The sequence below is a fragment of the Felis catus genome, chromosome A1 (genome assembly GCF_018350175.1).
Source record: "Felis catus isolate Fca126 chromosome A1, F.catus_Fca126_mat1.0, whole genome shotgun sequence".
Classification (NCBI taxonomy): Eukaryota; Metazoa; Chordata; class Mammalia; order Carnivora; family Felidae; genus Felis; species Felis catus.
In genome coordinates this window covers 18,850,997-18,868,931 of record NC_058368.1, presented here as the reverse complement: position 1 = coordinate 18,868,931, position 17,935 = coordinate 18,850,997, and the positions used below count along the sequence as shown (strand labels likewise).

The following is a 17,935-nucleotide window of genomic DNA, read 5'->3' as shown; positions in this document are numbered from 1 at the left end:
TGTAGAACCCCATGGGAGAGGTGGTGAAGCCCCAGGTTTTGTGGATGAGACTCGAGGTCTCCACGGAGTGACTGCTACAAAATGCAAAGATGGAGAGTGGGAACGCCCAAGTGTATTTCACTCCCAGGCCTCTGAGAGTCTACTGGCTCTGCCCTGGGTAATTCCTGCAGAAGGCAGGGCAAAATTTAGCCCCCTAGTTCTTAGGAGCTTTTTGGTATTGATAATTCTATAGCTGTGATGGGGAGGAGTGAGATAACAAGGCTCATGAGAGAGCACAGAGTTTGTGCCATAAAAGTCTTGGAAATGAGAACAACATACCAAAATATGCCTTCTGTTTGCCTTTCCGCATCTTCCTATTCATGTTTAGGGGCATAAGGAGAGTCAGGTGAGAAGGGAACAGGCATGTAAGTCCGTGGGCACACCTGGTGGGGTTTTCTACCTCTGAGCATCCTTTCAAGAGGAGATGGAAGGTGGCTTAACTCCCTTAATGTAAACAGTCAGTGGAGCTATGTGTTCTACACTGAGAGTCTTCCAGAATTCTAAATTTATTGGCCATATCTTGCCAACACACTGAATGTACCTAATATTGGCTACGGTGATGATGTCTTGTAGAGTTTTGTGGGCTTTGTTTTGTTTTGTTTTGTTTTGTTTGTACTGAACCCACTCTAGCACAGTTCTGGCTTACAAACAAGATCACGTTCTGAAGTGTTGTCATCACTGGTCTCTAGAACCCATAAGGTCACATAGAATGAGTTTAAATAGCAGGACAGAACAAACTCATTGTTCCTAGAATATGCTGCTCCCTCATTCTGGTTATTTTATCTGCAGACATAATGGGCTTTATGGTTTATATGCCGTGTACATGTCATTGAATATACATTCATTTTTGGTGAAGGTGTCACTTTCTCCCTAACTTTTAGTTTGAGATATTGCAACAGCCAAGACTCTGGGTTCTGGAATGTATGTGTATATTTGTGTATAAATAACTGCAGTTTTATCAAACCTGGCAGCCTTAACAAATGGTGGTGAAAGATTTTGGCTGTCTTTTAATAGTATTATGATGTGGTTGACAGTTTAAATAAGCGGCACTTTATCTTGATGAAGTGAAGGCATTTAATTGGTTATCTTGGCCCACCAGGGTGTTTGTTGGTCAAAAATTTAATTTTCTTTCTGGGTGTTTATATTATTTTTCCTTCTAGTTGCTTGCGAGGTATTGTTTTTATAGCGTATGTGGAAAACATGCCTTTTTTTTCTTTTTAAAGTGGATTGTAGTATAGAGCTTTGTTAATAAAAAAAATTAAAATAAAAATGGTAAGGCAGAATGACTTAGTTATTTTTATATTTTCCTGTAAAAACAGCCTCAGTTAAGTGAGCCACAATGAGCCATGATGTATTTCCTCCATCAGGATGGAAAATAAGCCATTTATTATTTCAGGTCTGACTCACAGTGAACCTGCTGACACTGGGATGTTTTAAAATCATAATCACAAGGAACAGGTTAGGGCAGAAACTTGGACGCTGGGCCTAGGATTACCTGCTTATTACAATGTTTTACAACTTGGATGCTTTAGGTTTTCTGGCACACTGTCCTAAACCTCACACACTAAACACCCCCTTGTTGTACAATTATTGCTTGCTGGTTTTAGATGGTGCCAAATAGACAGATGTCTCATCATAATTACCATTTTTTAATTTCACTGTTACACACACACACACACACACACACACACACACACACACACACACACAGGTTATCTCCTCTCCCTTCCCCCAGTGTACTGTCTCCCTCCCCATTTGGGATGTCTTCTGTTAAGGAGGACTGGAGAGAGAGGGATGTGGCACATGGGTGCAACACATTACAAAGAGCCGGTTATAGCCAGTAGACTTACTGTATGGGAATAGATATGCTTCTTCTGGCTGTTTGTTTTTTAATGTTTATTTATTTTCTTGAGAGACAGAGACAGTGTGAGCGGGAGAAGGGACAGAGAGAGGGAGACACAGAATGTGAAGCAGGCTCCAGGCTCTGAGCTGTCAGCACAGAGCCCGATGCGGGGCCCAAACCCACAGACGGTGAGATCATGACCTGAGCCAAAGTCGAACGCTTAACTGACTGAGCCACCCAGGCTCTAGCTGTGCTTCTTTATCAATGTATTAAAATAACAGGCTCTTCTGGTGAGTCACTGTAATTTTGAGGTACTCACTGGAAATAAATATTTTGAATTTTTGATAGCAACTCTGATGTGAAGATCTCAAATTTCCAGTCGTGTCAAAGTCACAGGTACTTGCTAATACTGTGTTCCATTGCCTATTTTCATAATTGCAAGAAATGCTAAATTTCAGTGAGAGGTTAGTGAAAATAAAAATGCATGTTATTTGTTGCCCACCACTTTACTAAATCCCTTGAATTCTGCTCCATGCTAAGAACTTTGGCTTTGAGGGATTTTTTTTTTCGGCTGAAGAATATCTTTAGATGTCAGTTTGAATATATGCAAATACAGTCTTCCTTGAAGACAATGCTATTCTACTGGTCTTGGTTCAAAAGCGAGGAGTAATGTTTCACTTTGTTTTCCTGGCCAAATTCTAATGAGCTGTGTGTAGTCCAAAATGACAAATGAGTAGCCTTCATTTTTTAAAGGAGATTACCAACTCGTGTGACAGAAAAAAATAGATGCCTTCAAACCTGTGTATTTTGCGCTGTTGCAGAAACGGACTCACAGGTACACGAACTCCTGTAATTCTATACACACTCCAGGCGTATGATACTGTATATACCGCTACGTGAACTTGGAAGTTACATCCTTTCAAGAGGAAGTATGTCACTTTGTAGACAAGAATAAAGAAAGGAAACACGTTGACTTTGTCGTGACAAGCAGAAGGAGATCTGTGGTAGGTTCCTAGTTTGGTATTCCATCCTCCAGATGACTCTGCTGCATAGTGTGTTCTGTTGGTCCAGACGTGATTTTATTTCAAGTCTACTCAGCTTCCAAAGTTACAAATGAGAACTATAATTAATTAAGCTGTAGCAGTTTTAACAACATTGAGCTATGTGCTGGAATAAGAGATGGCTAACTCGAAGGATGTTTACATTGGGTCTTATTGTTCAGTGTTATCCTGATTTGGAGGCCCTTTAAAAATACCAGAAATTGGTTTATTTTAACATTAATTCTAGTTAAGGATTTTAAAGCAGCGTTTTAAAAGTCTTTGGTACCTGCACTGAAAGATAGATGCACTCCTTCCCACCTATCTTTAGGATCCATCATAGGAGCTGAGAATTATTTTCAATAAATTAGCTGTGATCGTGACAAATCTTACTGCTTTGAAGGGGGAAGAAGGCTTTTTGTGAGGTGATACTGACAGGATATGGTTTTCTCCCACTTATATAATACCTACCTTAAGAATCAGTAAAACATTTGGAGATGACACTGTAATTTGGAGACCTTTTCTTTTCTGAAGGTAATTCAAATAAAAGATGGCCCTGAGGAATTAGTAAAATGGAAATAAAAAAGAATAAAGTAATTGCTACTTTAACAGCAAGCTGATACTCTAAGGGGATACAGCAGTGACAGGTAACCAGAAGTATGGGTTTTGACTTGAAGGATAAGATAGCGTACATCAGTCATCTCTTGCTGCATAACAAACAACAAAATAACAACAAAACATCCCGGTGGCTCACACTGGCTCACACCTCGCAAGCATTTATTTCTTGCTCCGTTGCCTGGGGCAGCTCACTCCGTTTGTCACTTTGAGGCCCAGACTAGAAGGTCAGTGACTCTCTGGGCTAAGTTCTCCTCATGATGCTGTCAGATGCTCAGGAGGGGGGAGCCTTACTACGCAAGCTCGTTTCAAGCCTCTGCCAGTGCCAGAGTCCCTAGCATACCGTTGACCAAAACCAAATCATATGACTAAGCCTGAAATCAGGGAGGAGGAAAGTGCACTTCATCCAGCAAGAGGCCATAGAAATAACCGCACGGGAACAATTGGGACCAACAATTCTATTTACCACAAATGCTAAAAACGTTAGCAGCTGAAGGAAGCATTTGGTTATGAGATTATATGGTGCTACCTTGTTGTCTTTGGCTTTTGTCATTTCCCATGCTCCAAGAAATATCAGTTCGGGTTTGCGTGTGACTGTGGACTGAATTTAACACGTCACGGAGGGCATGTTCCTATCAGGTAAGGGGTGAGCAGAGATTTAGGAGATTTGGATTCTAAATCTGGTTTAGCTCTTTCCTTGTTGAAGGACCCTAGGCAGTTCATATAATTTGTCTCTGCCTTGGGCCCTTGTTCTGTAAAATGAAAATATTGGGCTATTCTGTCTCTGTAGTTCCTTCTACTACTAGGATTTAGATTTCATTCCCTGTCTATATGTGCAGGTTTCATTTATTGACACCTTCAGTCCACTTTATGTGGCCATGTATTGGAAGGGTGTAAGACTTTAGGAAATGCTCAGGAACAACAGAAATGACTTTGGACGCCAAAGGAGGTTAAGTAGTGGACAGGTTACACTGAATGTATGGGGACTGATTATTTGTGTGTCCTCGGCTAAGTAGAATGGAGTAGTGACTGCTGAGTGCTGTGTTTGTGGTTACAGAATCTCCCAGCAGGATCTAAGTTCCCTGAGAGCAGAGACTGTGCTTTACTTTATCCTTCATTCATAGTGCCAAGTACAGTGCCTGACATGCAGCGGAGCCCATTTGGAATGAATGCAAGCTGTGAAAAGCTTCAAATGGGAAATTCATGCAAGTATAGCTTGAAAGTCTGCGAGAAAAATGTGGGTTTTCTGGAGCTCCTCTTCAGCGCCTAGTTGTTGCCTCTGGGGATCTGGAATGTTACAGTAGTCCGAGGGTTGCAGCACTGATGTAGACGCCGTCCACTCTTTGACTCCCTGCTGTATCTGCAGCACTCCGTTAGGTACTCAGGGTGTAGGAGAAGGAAACAACCGCTGTGCTGCAGTTTTCCAGTTGTTGCAGAGTTTCGCAACCGTGTGCCTCTTTCTGTAACAGAAAGACAAGGCGCATGGGAGAGACGTGGTGGGAGGCAACAGTGACCTCTGGTCAGGAGCAGATTTGAGGGGTTTATGGAGAGCCTCTGGGAAGCGTGAAATGACCCAATATGTTTTGGTAGCCCACGTACGAAGTCAGAAGGGTGAGACACGAAGCTGTAGAGAGGCAGGCAGGGTCAGGTTTGAGAGCCTGGCCTGAACTTGATCTTTACCTGGTGGCATCTATATGTTGATCTTTACTTTTCCATCCTGGAAAAAGGAAGCCAAAAAGGGGTTTTCCGCAGGGCCGAGGATGTGATCAGAGGTGCTTTTTTGAAAAGTGGGGAACAGGAATGGCAGCAGGGAAGCTGGATGGTGGGGATGAAGGGCTCCCAGATGACAGTATGGCTTGGGAAGAATGGAGGGACAGGGGGACACCTGGGCGAGTAGTCTAGCATGAACATCCACTTCCGTAGCCTTCCTCAGCCTCTCCCTGTTGGTGCCTTGCCCTTCCAAAAAAACCCAGAAAGCATCATGTGTAGCCACTTAAAACCCCTTTTTCATAAGCTGACAGAAGCTGGTGCACTGCTTCTGAAATATTGCTAGTCCTTGAAGCAGTTTGTTTTAGGTTAGAGAGCTTCAGGTGACAGGATGGGTGTGGTGTAGTCTCGGTGTTGAAGGATGTTATAACCTCACTTGGGTAAATCGTCAACTTGGTGTGTTGGAAACCACCTTGGTCACTAAAGTAATGGATGTTCTTTTGATCTTCAGTTTTTACGTTTGCTTTATCTTGCCATCAAACATTTAGAAAAATGGCTTTTGCACTATTTTGGTTAAGTAGAACATGCCTTTCAGTAAATTCCACTGTATTACTGTGTCAGAATATCTTTTCTATTATTCCGGATTTGTTGGTATTTTCACAATTCACTCATGCACATCTTCTAGCTTATAAGGTTCATACTTAATTAGCTTTAAACCTGTCAACTGATGTTAAGAGGCATCTCCTCGTGGTTGGGGTTGGCAGTATAACTGGTACAATTTGGGGTATCCTGTTACACATTAGTTGCTTGTATTTGCTAGCCCTGCACCTTCACTAGTCACCAGTGGTGGTGTTCTTTCCCTTTGTGCAGTCAGTGATGACACAGCCTCTTCTTGAAGTGGCTAACAACTGGTCAGGGCTTCTAGAGCTACTGATCCGTAAGTATGGTGGGCACATGACTGGAGAGAACTGTGAAAGGGAATGTCATGGGGTTTCAGGGACTGGAAAGGTCATGTTGGGTCAGAAGCACCAGGAAGAATACTGCCCTCGCTCTTAAATGGGTGCTAAAGTGTGGGTAGAATTTCAACAGGCTAGGGCAGTTGTAGGGCTGGGCAGGGAGGAAATTCAGGGTAGTGGGAGCACCTGTGACTGGAGGGTGCTTGTGGGAGAGGGTGAGCTGGTAAGGGGATCAAGAAGGACAGTGTAGTGGGAGTTGGGTTACTAGAGGTAATGCTGGAAAAGCGGGGGGGGGGGCATGTCCTCATCCATCATTTGTATTTAAGAGTAGGGTGCTGTTGGGCAGGGGAGTTTTCATATGTGTATCAGTGACAATAATACTGTTAAAGTTTTAAGCACCAACTGTGACGCTTTGGACTTAAAATTGTAATGGAGCATCTGTAAACACATTGGAATTATCCTCAAAATATCCCGGAAATCATCCACTTATTCCATGATCAGGGAATAAAATATGATTAAACAGTGGATTTTAAGAGTTTTACTGTTGCTATACTTCTGCAGACATGTACTAGTAACTGACTCTTACTATTTTTTTTTTCTACAGTGTGTGGTTTTGCAGGCTAAAAGTGGGGACTGGATTACAGTTGATCAAAAGTGTGTATGTGTGTATTAATCATTTTGGAAAATTTAAGTTACTGATTTTGTCAATCTGAAAGCATGCTTAAAAGGACTTTAACATAACAGCATAGTTAGTTTTCTTAGGATTGCCTTTGGCTTTTGCTGTTACAAACTTCAAGGTTAAAAAAATGTTAAATCACATATATATATATATCATATATGTATATCATATATGTGTATCTATATATAGATATATGTATGTAAATGATAAAGAATATCACTACCCAGTATTATTCATTTGATTTTCAGTAAATCACGAAATAATGTACCAGTTTGTAAATTCTGGAAACAAATAATTCAGGTTTCTATGGCATTTAACAAATAAGATTATTCATAGCAAAATTTGCATTCCTGTAGCAGTTTAAGAGGAAAGCAGTTCTGTCAAAGAGGAACCAGTTGGATTTTAGAAAGGAATTAACATATAGCTGTTTAACTCTCCGTAATATTAAATAAGTATACTTTTGGTTTCTGTCTGGGGGGGGGGGGGAATAATATTTTAGCCCAGCGGTTTGTGGTTTATTCTTCCACATAGAACTGTATTTAGGGATGACAGTAATATTTACAAATATGTGAGCAAATGCAGAGCTGTCTGGTTTAGAACTGTATTGCCTGTTAATGACATTTTCAAAGAGAGCTTCCCGCAGGGAAAGGCTCGTGATGATTAAATAGCATCACCTTTCAGTCATCTGCAGTATAGGTTACATGTCTGCCCTTTTGGTGATGCTGGTGGCTTGGTGTCCTTGACTAGGACCAGTCTGACACTAGGCTGAAAATGTCCAAATCAATTCTAATGTAGGAGTGTAGATCACATAGGAAGATAAACATGCTAAGAGAGCCACATACAGAAAGTACTGTGTATTCCAAAGCTTAGGAGAATTAAAAAAAAATTATCTGGCATCAGGTAATTATGAGATAATTGGGAGTTACATGCAGTCATATGTGCACATTAACTAGCATGTACATACAGGCACATATATATATAATACCACCATTCAGATTTTCCAGAAGATGGACTTGTAGGAACAAGTAATGACATTCAATTCTTACACATTTAAAGTGTTAATATAAGTGCTTCTTGGGTGGCAAGTTTTGTGTGTGTGTGTGTGTGTGTGTGTGTGTGTGTGTGTGTGTGTGTGTGTGTGTTTTAATCGAAGTTGAAACAATTCAGCCTAATTCTGTCATATTAAACATAAACATTAAAAAAAAAAATCTTTACCCTTGCCTAGCACAAAAGCCTCAGGGGACGTCCTTGTGGCAACACCAGCATCAACACCAGCATGGAGACTGTCGCAGCTCCCCAGTTGACCTTCAGTTTCCCAACACACATTAACCCACGCTCTCCTAAAGCCCCTTACTGGTTGAATGTGGCATTCTGACTGCTTGAGCTAGCCTCTGGTGCCTGGAGTTAGTTGTCTTTTTCTTGGAACTTGGTTTGCAGTTGTACTTGTTTTCCCAATTAATTAACTAACAAATGAACCCATTAAATATGGACAAAATACTTGTTTTTAGGAAAATGAAGTAGAACATTTTGGGAATACTTAGATTGCTGATAAATTAGGTGTGCTCAGACCCTATAAAAGATTAGGAGGAGACCATGGAGAATTCTGTAGTTGGATTGCTGTGCTATGGGAAGATTCCTTCTCCACTGTAAAGAAATAGCAAATGTAAATACTTGGTGACAATGCAATGTAGATTTATAAGAACAACTGGAAATCCAGCCTGAGGATGACATCTCACAGGTTTTTCTTTTATCTCAAGCACATTTACATTTATATTTTTAAGGTAAACATTTAAATCCTATATACCATTTTAAAGAAATTCTGTACTTTATCTTGCTTTTTTCTTTTTAATGTTTGTTTATTTTGAGATAGAGAGAGAGTGGGGAAAGGGCAGAGAGAGAGGTGAGAGAGAATCCCAGTCAGGCTCCATGAAGTCAGTGCAGAGCCTGGGACGGGGGCTCCATCTCACAAACCCTTAGATCATGACCTGAGCCGAAACCAAGAGTCGGACGTTCAGCTGACTGAGCTACCCAGCACCCCTCACTTGCCATTTTTCTTTTTCCTTTCCTTTCCTTTCCTTTCCTTTCCTTTCCTTTCCTTTCCTTTCCTTTCCTTTCCTTTCCTTTCCTTTCCTTTCTTTTCTTTTCTTTTCTTTTTCCCCTTCCTTCCTTCCTTCCTTCCGTCCGTCCGTCCTTCCTTCCTTCCTTCCTTCCTTCCTTCCTTCCTTCCTTCCTTCCTTCTTTCTTTCTTTCTTTCTTTCTTTCTTTCTTTCTTTCTTTCTTCTTTCTTTCTTTCTTTCTTTCTTTCTTTCTTTCTTTCTTTCTTTCTTTCTTTCTTTCTTTCTTTCTTTCTTTCTTTCTTTCTTCTAAATTGGCCAACTAGGGTTTTGATCTGGTTTGGATTCAACTGGATAACAAACATGTTTTGACCTTACAGTCAGTGTAATTAAGAACATCAGCTACCACAAAAAGCCACATCTAACCTACTTGATTTGTGATACATCTTGTTTCTCCTTATCACCTTGTATTGAAATGGTAGGTAGAAGTAAAATGGGAATAAAAAGCATAGGTATAGTAAGAAGTTGAAAGAGGCTTGGAAGGTTGTTGCCAGGGCCTTCCATTAAAATGGCTGAGGAAATGGCCCTAACAGTGGTGTAGCTGTTGAGGGACTAAGACAGTGAGAGGGTGAAGGGTGACTTCAGTGTGTGTTGTGGGTGTTGTGTTCACATTTATCCCTTATTCATCTCACAAAAATTTGCCTCTAGATTGGGACCTTGAACTCTACTGATTTTCTGGTAGTGTGAGTTTCATGCAGAAAATTGTGCTTATCAAGTCAGTGAGCTTCATAGTATGTTTTTGTTTTGTTTTGTATTTAGGACCATCTTTTAGATGCATCAGCTAAAATGGATATATATTGTCAATCTCTGGCAACAAACCCTGGAAAAGCCTTAAAATGTTTGGCAGTTGGTGGTCAAACATGGTTGTTAGGGGACTTTGTAAATCATGCCTGCTAGATAGAATGCATTGTATTGGGATGAAATTAAAAGACCAGTTTTTTTTTTTAAATTCTAAATGATTTACTTTTATTTATTTTTTAAAGTAAGCTCTAGGCCCAGTGTAGGGCTTGAACTCACACCCCCAAGATCAAGAGTCTCATGCTCTACCCACTGAGCCAGCCAGGTGCCCCTCTAAGTGTTTTTGTGTAGAAAAAATCATGAGCATTAAAAAACCGTATTAACCATTAAAGATAAATTATCTCCCCAATGGCGTTTGAAATAATCTTTTATATTGCTTACGTGGATCTCATTCTTTTTTACATTAAACATGTACATTGATTATGCATCTTCCCGTGTTCTTCTCATTCAATCCCTAAGGGATCTGTATTAATGAGTTTTAGGCTTTGAACTTAAAAAAATTTTTTCTTGTTCTCAAAAGTGAGACTGGGGAGAAAAAGGTTTTTCATATTTCCTTTGAGAGCTTTTATTTATCTCCTATACCTCTGTCATTTGAAAATTTCTCAAGTGTATGGCAGGCCTGATTTTTTACAGATGACGAGTTTAAATGCCAGAGAATAGATTTCACTATTCCTTGGTTCACTTCCTAGTTCCGTCACTCACATTCACCTTCAGAAAGTTAGGGGAAGCATAAGCAACAGCTAAGGTGTAGGTAGGTTATTAAATCTATAGCTAGTTTACCCAAAAAAAAAGGTCAAAAATTTAATTTGTTCCTATGGTGATGGAACTGAAAGTAAATTAAAAAGAAAACCAGAATGCTTGTCTTTTACTAAAGTTTACATGAATTTTTCTGTGTGTGATTTCAACCAATGCCTCTTGGCTTTGGAGGTTATGTATATATAATTTCATGATTAACAATGTATGTACTTCCATAGAGTTCCAGTTACCTTTTTTTTATTTTTCTTTTTTAAAGATTTTATTTTGGGATTCCTGGGTGGCTCAATCTGTTGAGCATCTGACTCTTGATTTCGGCTCAGGTCATAATTTCACAGTTCTTGAGCGTGCATTGCAGAGCCTGCTTGGGACTTTTCTCTCTATTCCTCTTCTCTGCCCCTCCCTCGCTATCACATGCATATTCATTCATTCTCTCTCTCTCTCTCCCTCCCTCCCTCCCTCCCTCCCTCCCTCCCTCCCAAAATAAATAAATAAACAAACAAACAAACAAACTTTAAAAATATTTTAAGTAATTTCTGTGCCCCATGTGAATCTCTAACTCATGATCCCTAGATAAGGAGTTGTATGCTCCATCAATTGAACCAGCAAGGAGGGCCACCTTATTTTTCAACCATAATTCTTTTTTATTTTAGTTTTAATGTGTATTTATTTTTGAGAGAAAGAGCAGGAGAGGAGCAGAGAGAGAGGGAGACACAGAATCCGAAGCAGGCTCCAGGCTCTGAGCTGTCAGCACAGAGCCCGACGCGGGGCTTGAACTCACAAGCTGTGAGATCATGACCTGAGCTGAAGTCGGATGCTCAACCGACTGAGTCACCCAGGTGCCCCTAACCACAATTCTTATGATTCTTTTTCTTTATTACACATAATAGGTCTGAACTGAGGATCTTTGGTGATATATCTGTTTCAAAGTATTTATCAAATCAAGATGTTAATGATAAAAATGTGCTTGTACAAAGACATGCTTTTAGTTATTGCTGTATCTTTTTCAAAAGAACAGCAAAGCATGAATGACATCTTGTAAAACATGTGCCAAAAAGTGCCAATCTGACAAAAAAGGCATTTAACCATTGAGAATTTTAATAAGAATTTCGAAATGATGTTATAGGGAAGTGTTCGTGTTTAATGTGTTAGGCAGTTCAGAAGATTTTGTTCATGTTTCTTGGAGACTTGATGAGAACAAATTTGGCTTTAAATTTGTATTTATAATTTTAAAAATATGGTTAAAATCTGAAAAATAAGGCAGTGGGCTATATAACTTTAGTGAAACAAATACAAGTGTTTTAGTAGTGCTTCCATTTTTTTATATGCATTATCTTTTAAAGATCACTGCTTAATATTATGTATAACACTTGCCAACTTGCTTTTGATTAATAGAGTAAGTTCATTTAGAGAATAATATAAAATATCATTGGCAGCATAACTGGAAGTGGCTTGAGCAGATAAAAATTAGCTTCAAGTTGGGACGCCTGGAGGGCTCAGTCGGTTGAGCGTCCAACTTCAGGTCACTATCTTGCGGTTTATGAGTTCGAGCCCCGCGTCGGGCTCTGTGCTGACAGCTCAGAGCCTGGAGCCTGCTGCGGATTCTGTGTCCCCCTCTGTCTCCACCCACCCCTACTCGTGCTCTGTCTCTCTGTCTTTCAAAAATGAATAAACATAAAAAAAATTTGTTTTTAATTAGCTTCAAGTCAAAAGCTAAATTCCTCTTTTCATATTATCTCCTGTCATCATTTAGAGAAAAGAAGCATGCCTCATCTTAGGGGTTCTTATTTAATATCTCCCACAGGCTGGGCTTTAGCAAACCAGTTTATCATTTGTCATTTGGTAGAAGTTGTAGTCTGGTGAAGGGGGAGGGAGACAAATGCAGTGAAGGCAAACAGGAGGCGGGTTGAGTTATAATCTGTGCCTGTGGGATAATTTTAGGCACAGACTGGACGTGGCTCGGGCTCATGTTTTCAGACCTCATTCCTGTGCAGGCATTTTCTCTCTTTTCAGCTTTTATTTGTAGTGGATTTCTTTAGGCAGGACCACTGTTGATTGGTTGCTAATCATCTATAATCTGTGACGATTAGGAAGTCTAAATTAAGTATTGGATCTGTTAGATCTGATTTGGACAGAAATTTGAATGCCCAGTTTCTTGGATTGCCTTTTAATCATCCTTGGTGATATGCAAATTGAGTTAGAGTCTTGAATAAGAAAAGTACCTTCGGAGTAAATGAGACAGTTCGGCAGCTCCATTAACTCTTTCTGAATACTAGGTTGGTATTTAGTCTACCCAAACAATAATTTACTAAGTTTAGCATACCCAGACAGTAATTTGCAAAGTAATACCTTGAAGATGCTAGAAAGAGTTAATGAAGCTTCTGAAGTACCTTGTGTTTTCTTGGAGAACCTGTGTCAGCATTTCTAGTGGTTGTACTGGAGAACAAGTGTCCTTAAATCGAATGCTGATTGCAGGAATTGTTGCTAAATTTATGCTCCCATTTTTCGGTTTTTATCCCACTCCTGTCCTATCCCTGGCCCTTTTTTTTGCAAGACTCCTTTTTCTTATTCTGAGTGAGTGTTCCCCAGGGTTCATTCACTCCTGTACCTCAGGCTGTTTTGTGATGGTCTCTCTTCTCACCGGATTTAGCCCGGTGCCTTGACAACACGTGGTTTCTGGAGACCACTTGGTTCTTGCTGTCTTGTTTTTCACCTCCCATAATCTCCTGTATCTACCTCTCCACATCTTTCTCCCCAACTTTTAGTCTAATTTTCAACCAGCTGGTGACCGAACCAACTCATCTTCCTCCCTAAAACCAGCTCCCCCCACTGCTTCATTATGTTTTGAATAGCACTTTCTGCCACTCTTTCAAGAGTCTAATTTTGGAGCCATGGAAACTCCTCCCATCAACTCCAGCCTCCTTGGTGGAGCATCTGGATGAAACTCCCTTGGGGTCTCCCCTCTCTCCCCTGTGGTGCCTACTGTCTCATCTCTGGGCCTCTACCCTGGGCTTGCTGTGTCCAGTGTCCTTCTTCCTCACTCTGCTCTGGACAGGCTACCATGTCAGATCCCTTGACATGTTACTCGAATTAGAGCATTTATCTCAGACACCTTCAGACAATCTGTACTGGCATTCCAGGCCATTCACCATCTGAAAGGCCCAGCTTCCTTTCTAGCTTCCTTTCCTGCAGACTCCTGTACCAGCGCACCTTCCGTGCTGTAAGATACTCTCCTCCCCCCTGGAGTTGTTTTACTATTCTCCACACCCAGCAGGGCATGCCTTTTTCTCTGTGCACACTGATCCTTCTGGGACTATTCAGTGGAAGAAGCCAGGCCCAAAAAGGTACGTTCTGCACAATCCCATTTGTATGAATTCCAGTAAACAAGCAAAAGTAGTGTATGAGCTAGAAGTAATAATAGTGCTTACCTATGGGGAAGGGGCGGCCGACTAGGTGGGGTGTGAGAGGGCCACCCACTACTAGGGTGCTGGAAATGATTTGGGTGGTTGTTGCATGGGGATATACAAATGTAAAAATTCATAGAGCTGTACACAGCAGATTCCAGTGCTTGGCTCTATGTAAATTAAGCATCAATAAAACGTAGACTAAAACAGTGTGCACCGTCTAAGGCTGTGATAGGTTTGAATTCGATAATGAGTTTAAAATGCTGCGCACAGAGACTGCTGTGTGGGGAAAAATCCCCATGCTGCAGTAGGACAGAGTTCTTTTTCTCCTGAATTGTGTAGCAGATATTCCTCAACAAGACTAATTTTGCAAATAATTTGACCTTGAAGACCATTTTTTGTATTACATTCTTCACTTGAATCTTTATTGCCACATTTATTGCTCGGTTGATATTGTTGGTTTAATGTGGATACCTGTTTCTGTTTTTGTTTAGTGTATATTTTTGATCATCAGTAGTAATAGTGGCAGGTGTGGTGTTTTGTGGAAAGCTTGTAATAGTTTTAATGTTTCCCCTCACCCAAAATGTTGCATACATCAAAAGAAGGATTTTGAGTTTATTTTAAAAGTATTTTACACAAGCTTAAGTTTGGAGTTATTTCCCTGGTTACCAGGGAAGCATCCATAAATGGGACTTAGGGGAAGGCTGGCCTGTTCTGGGGAAGACTTTCTTGGCAGGGCTGTTAAAATGGGCTTAAATGATTTTTAAATAATAAATGTTTTGCAAGATGGTGGTTAGCAAACTTTAATGTGTGCATGAATCACCTCTGTACAAATGTGGGTTCTGACTCATTAGGTCTGGGGGGAAGCCTGAGGTCCTGCATTTGTAACCAGCTCTCAGGTGCTGCTGCTGGTTCCTGACACACTTTGAGTAGCCCAGAATTAGTGACATTACAAAGGGCAAAGCAAGAATAACTTAGCTTATAAAAACCACCCCACCAATTTGGGTGGATAGTGACCCTGTGAGCCATGTTTGTGTGAATATAACTGAAAGAACCCATTCAAGAAAGTACTAAGTCTTCTTTTAAAGTTTTAGTATTACGTGATTTTTCCCCCCACGTTAGTGGGCCAGACTGGTTGATTTCATTAATTTGTTTTTGTTCCCTCTTGAAAATAACATTGTATCAGTTGAAATGGTCATGAATCCAACCAGAATTTTTAGGGAAAGAAATTTAAAAATAACTTGGAATCATTTGTGACTGCCCCTCCTAAAAAATAAAGAAAACAGAAAAACTAAACTAAATACCACTGGCAAGGCACAGCCCTTCCCCATTTGTCACCATGTTCCGTGAACAATACTTGACAGAATAACCACCGCTGTGCCGAATGCCATGTGAAGAGCCAATTTCACTGCTTCATGTTCTCCCGCTCGCTGTGGGTAGATTTCCATTCCCCTTCTCTGAACTGGGACCTCTTTTATTCCATGTTCCCTCTTGCTTGTCATATTCTTGACTCGGCAGAGGATGATTTTATACTCTGTCAGACTTTAACATCTGTCAGGCTATGATTTGAAACTGAGGAAAATCCAAGTTACAAATTGAAGAGGAGATCCAGCCCTTTGATGTCGGGAAAGCAGTGCTGTCTGGGGACTTGTCCCCAGAGCAGTGCCCGCCAGCCCGCCACTAGCCTGCCTGCTGTTACAGGGTGACAGGAAGAATGTGGCTCTGCCTGCTGGCTTCTGGGCACATTCCTTTCTGTTTGGGACCAGAGTAAGTACCAGATATACACATTATTGAATTACTTAATGAAGATTTTGTAGCACATCTCTAATTCTGTTGAAAAGGCCGTTTCAGCCCCAGAAGTGTGTATGGGGGCAGGGAGGGAGGAGAGGAAGAGAGAGGAGCTTTTTCATTTGAGAACGGGGTCCTCTGTGACCCTCAGGATGCATGGGAGTACTCCAAGGCCGGCTGTTTCTTTTCAGCCCTGAATTGGCAAGGGGACCGATGCAAGCTCAAGGGAAGGTTCTTAATAGGGCAGGACCGTTTACCAAGGGGAGAATGCAGGGGTTCGGCTTCAGCCTTGACTCAATGTTGCCATTCAGACACAGGAGATCTTGTTTAAGCTATGATTGAGGGCCTTCAGATTGTGGGCTGTGGTTTACAGACCCTGATATCTTAGAGGGGCGCAGCTCACACTGGTAAGAATGGGCCCCAGTGGTCTCTGTCAGAATCGTGTGTAATTGAATTACGTAGATGGTTCCAATAACAAAAATACCTTCACCTCCCTATCACCTTCTTATTGGGGAGATCTCTGCCTTCGAAAATCAGAGAACATACAGAAAGGTTGGGTGGCCATGAACATGTCTTTTCTCTCAAGCTCTGAGACTTTATCTGTATTGATAATAAGAATAGTGGTCCTAAATACTAAACACAGTTATTGTTGGATTGATCGAGATAATATATATGGAAAGACTATGGACTCAAAAGTATTAATCACATACTTATTTGTAAAATAATGGTCCTCCAGGGTTTTGCTTTGAGTAAATGGTCCTCCCCATGTGTTCAGGACTAAGTCAGCAGAAAAAGGGCAGTCCGTTCCTGCTTGCACTGTACTGGGGGAGATATGGAGTGCTTTGGGATGCTATGCTATTTTTTTTTTTTTTTAACAGAATGAGGGTGACCAGAAAGACAGGGAAGGATTGATGGTGAGATGGCACGGGGGACAGTGAAGAGAATGGTTGTGCATCTTGTAGACTTTCTTTCCTGAATACCATAATGCTTAGATGATTACAAAGAAATCAAGAATTATCACCAATGTTTAAAAAGTGGGTGTGACTTCTATGTGTTGCTGGCTTGGAATGTAAGCTGGCTGAGAACAGAGCCTACCCAGTGATGTGTGTATTTAGTACAGTGCAAACTGGGATTGGTTGGGTCAGTTGGAGAAGGTGGCCCTGATGGTAACAATGATAACCCTACCCTTGAATCTCACTGGGCCAGCCACTGAGCTGCTCCACGCTCAAAGTACGTGACCTTACTGGAACCTTGGGTAACTATTGTCCTCATTTTATGGTGGAGGAAACAGAAAGTTTAAGTAATTTGCCTAAGGTCGTATAACGAGTAACTGGCAGAGATTTGAGTCGAGATCTCCAAAGAAGGCCACATTGCTTCATAAGGCTAGTTTTTAAAATTTTTTTCCTCGGGGCGCCTGGGTGGCTCAGTCGGTTGAGCGTCTGACTTCGGCTCAGGTCATGATCTCATGGTTCGTGGGTTCAAGCCCCGCGTCGGGCTTTGTGCTGACAGCTTTGAGCCTGGAGCCTGCTTCTGATTCTGTGTCTCCCTCTCTCTCTGCCCCGCCCCTGCTCACGCTCTGTCTCTCTGTGTCTCTTGAAAAGAAATAAATGTAAAATTTTGTTCCTCATGAGGAATAGCCCACAAGGACTTTAAGATAGTCTTCCAAAGGCTTACATTTTCACTGAGGTTCACCAGACTATGGAAAGAAATTACCACTAATGGCGTACCTGGATTAGAGCAACCCTGCTCCTTGTCTTGGCCTGGGCTTTCTGGTGAGGTGTCAGAACAAAAGCCTCAGGACTCCTGGAAAACAGTATAGTGACCATTTGAGAGCAAATGGGGGTTAATTTCCTTTCCATGTAAGGAAAGATGAACTTTCATGCAAATGAACACTTGGTCCATTTGGCCACTCGAGAGGACTTAAATCAGGTTCCATAACTATCAACTTTACTGTCCCTTTGTTGCAGGACAAAACACACAGACTATGTTATTCCCCCCTGAGCCCAGAGCAAATTATGTTGTGTTAAATAATCACAATGCTTTTATACTTAACTGGACTTAAACTCCCTCCCCCCCCCCCCCCCCCCCCCCGCCCACCTCCAAACTATGTAGACATTTCATGGAGTCTGTCAGTCACCAGAAGGAAAAAGACTCAATGTGTCACTGTTGTGTGGCTAGCAGACCAAGTTGTGAAATAAACAT

The 17,935-nt window shown here is 41.2% G+C and overlaps 1 protein-coding gene and 1 non-coding gene across 2 annotated transcripts in view; both read left to right on the top strand.

Moving 5' to 3' along the window:
• Positions 1-17,935, top strand: part of FOXO1 (forkhead box O1) — a 97,622-nt gene that overhangs the window by 43,239 nt on the left and 36,448 nt on the right. The gene's annotated exons all lie outside the window — the stretch shown is intronic.
• On the top strand, positions 17,146-17,230 carry TRNAR-UCG. Its single transcript has one exon. It is a non-coding gene; the product is annotated as a tRNA-Arg (tRNA).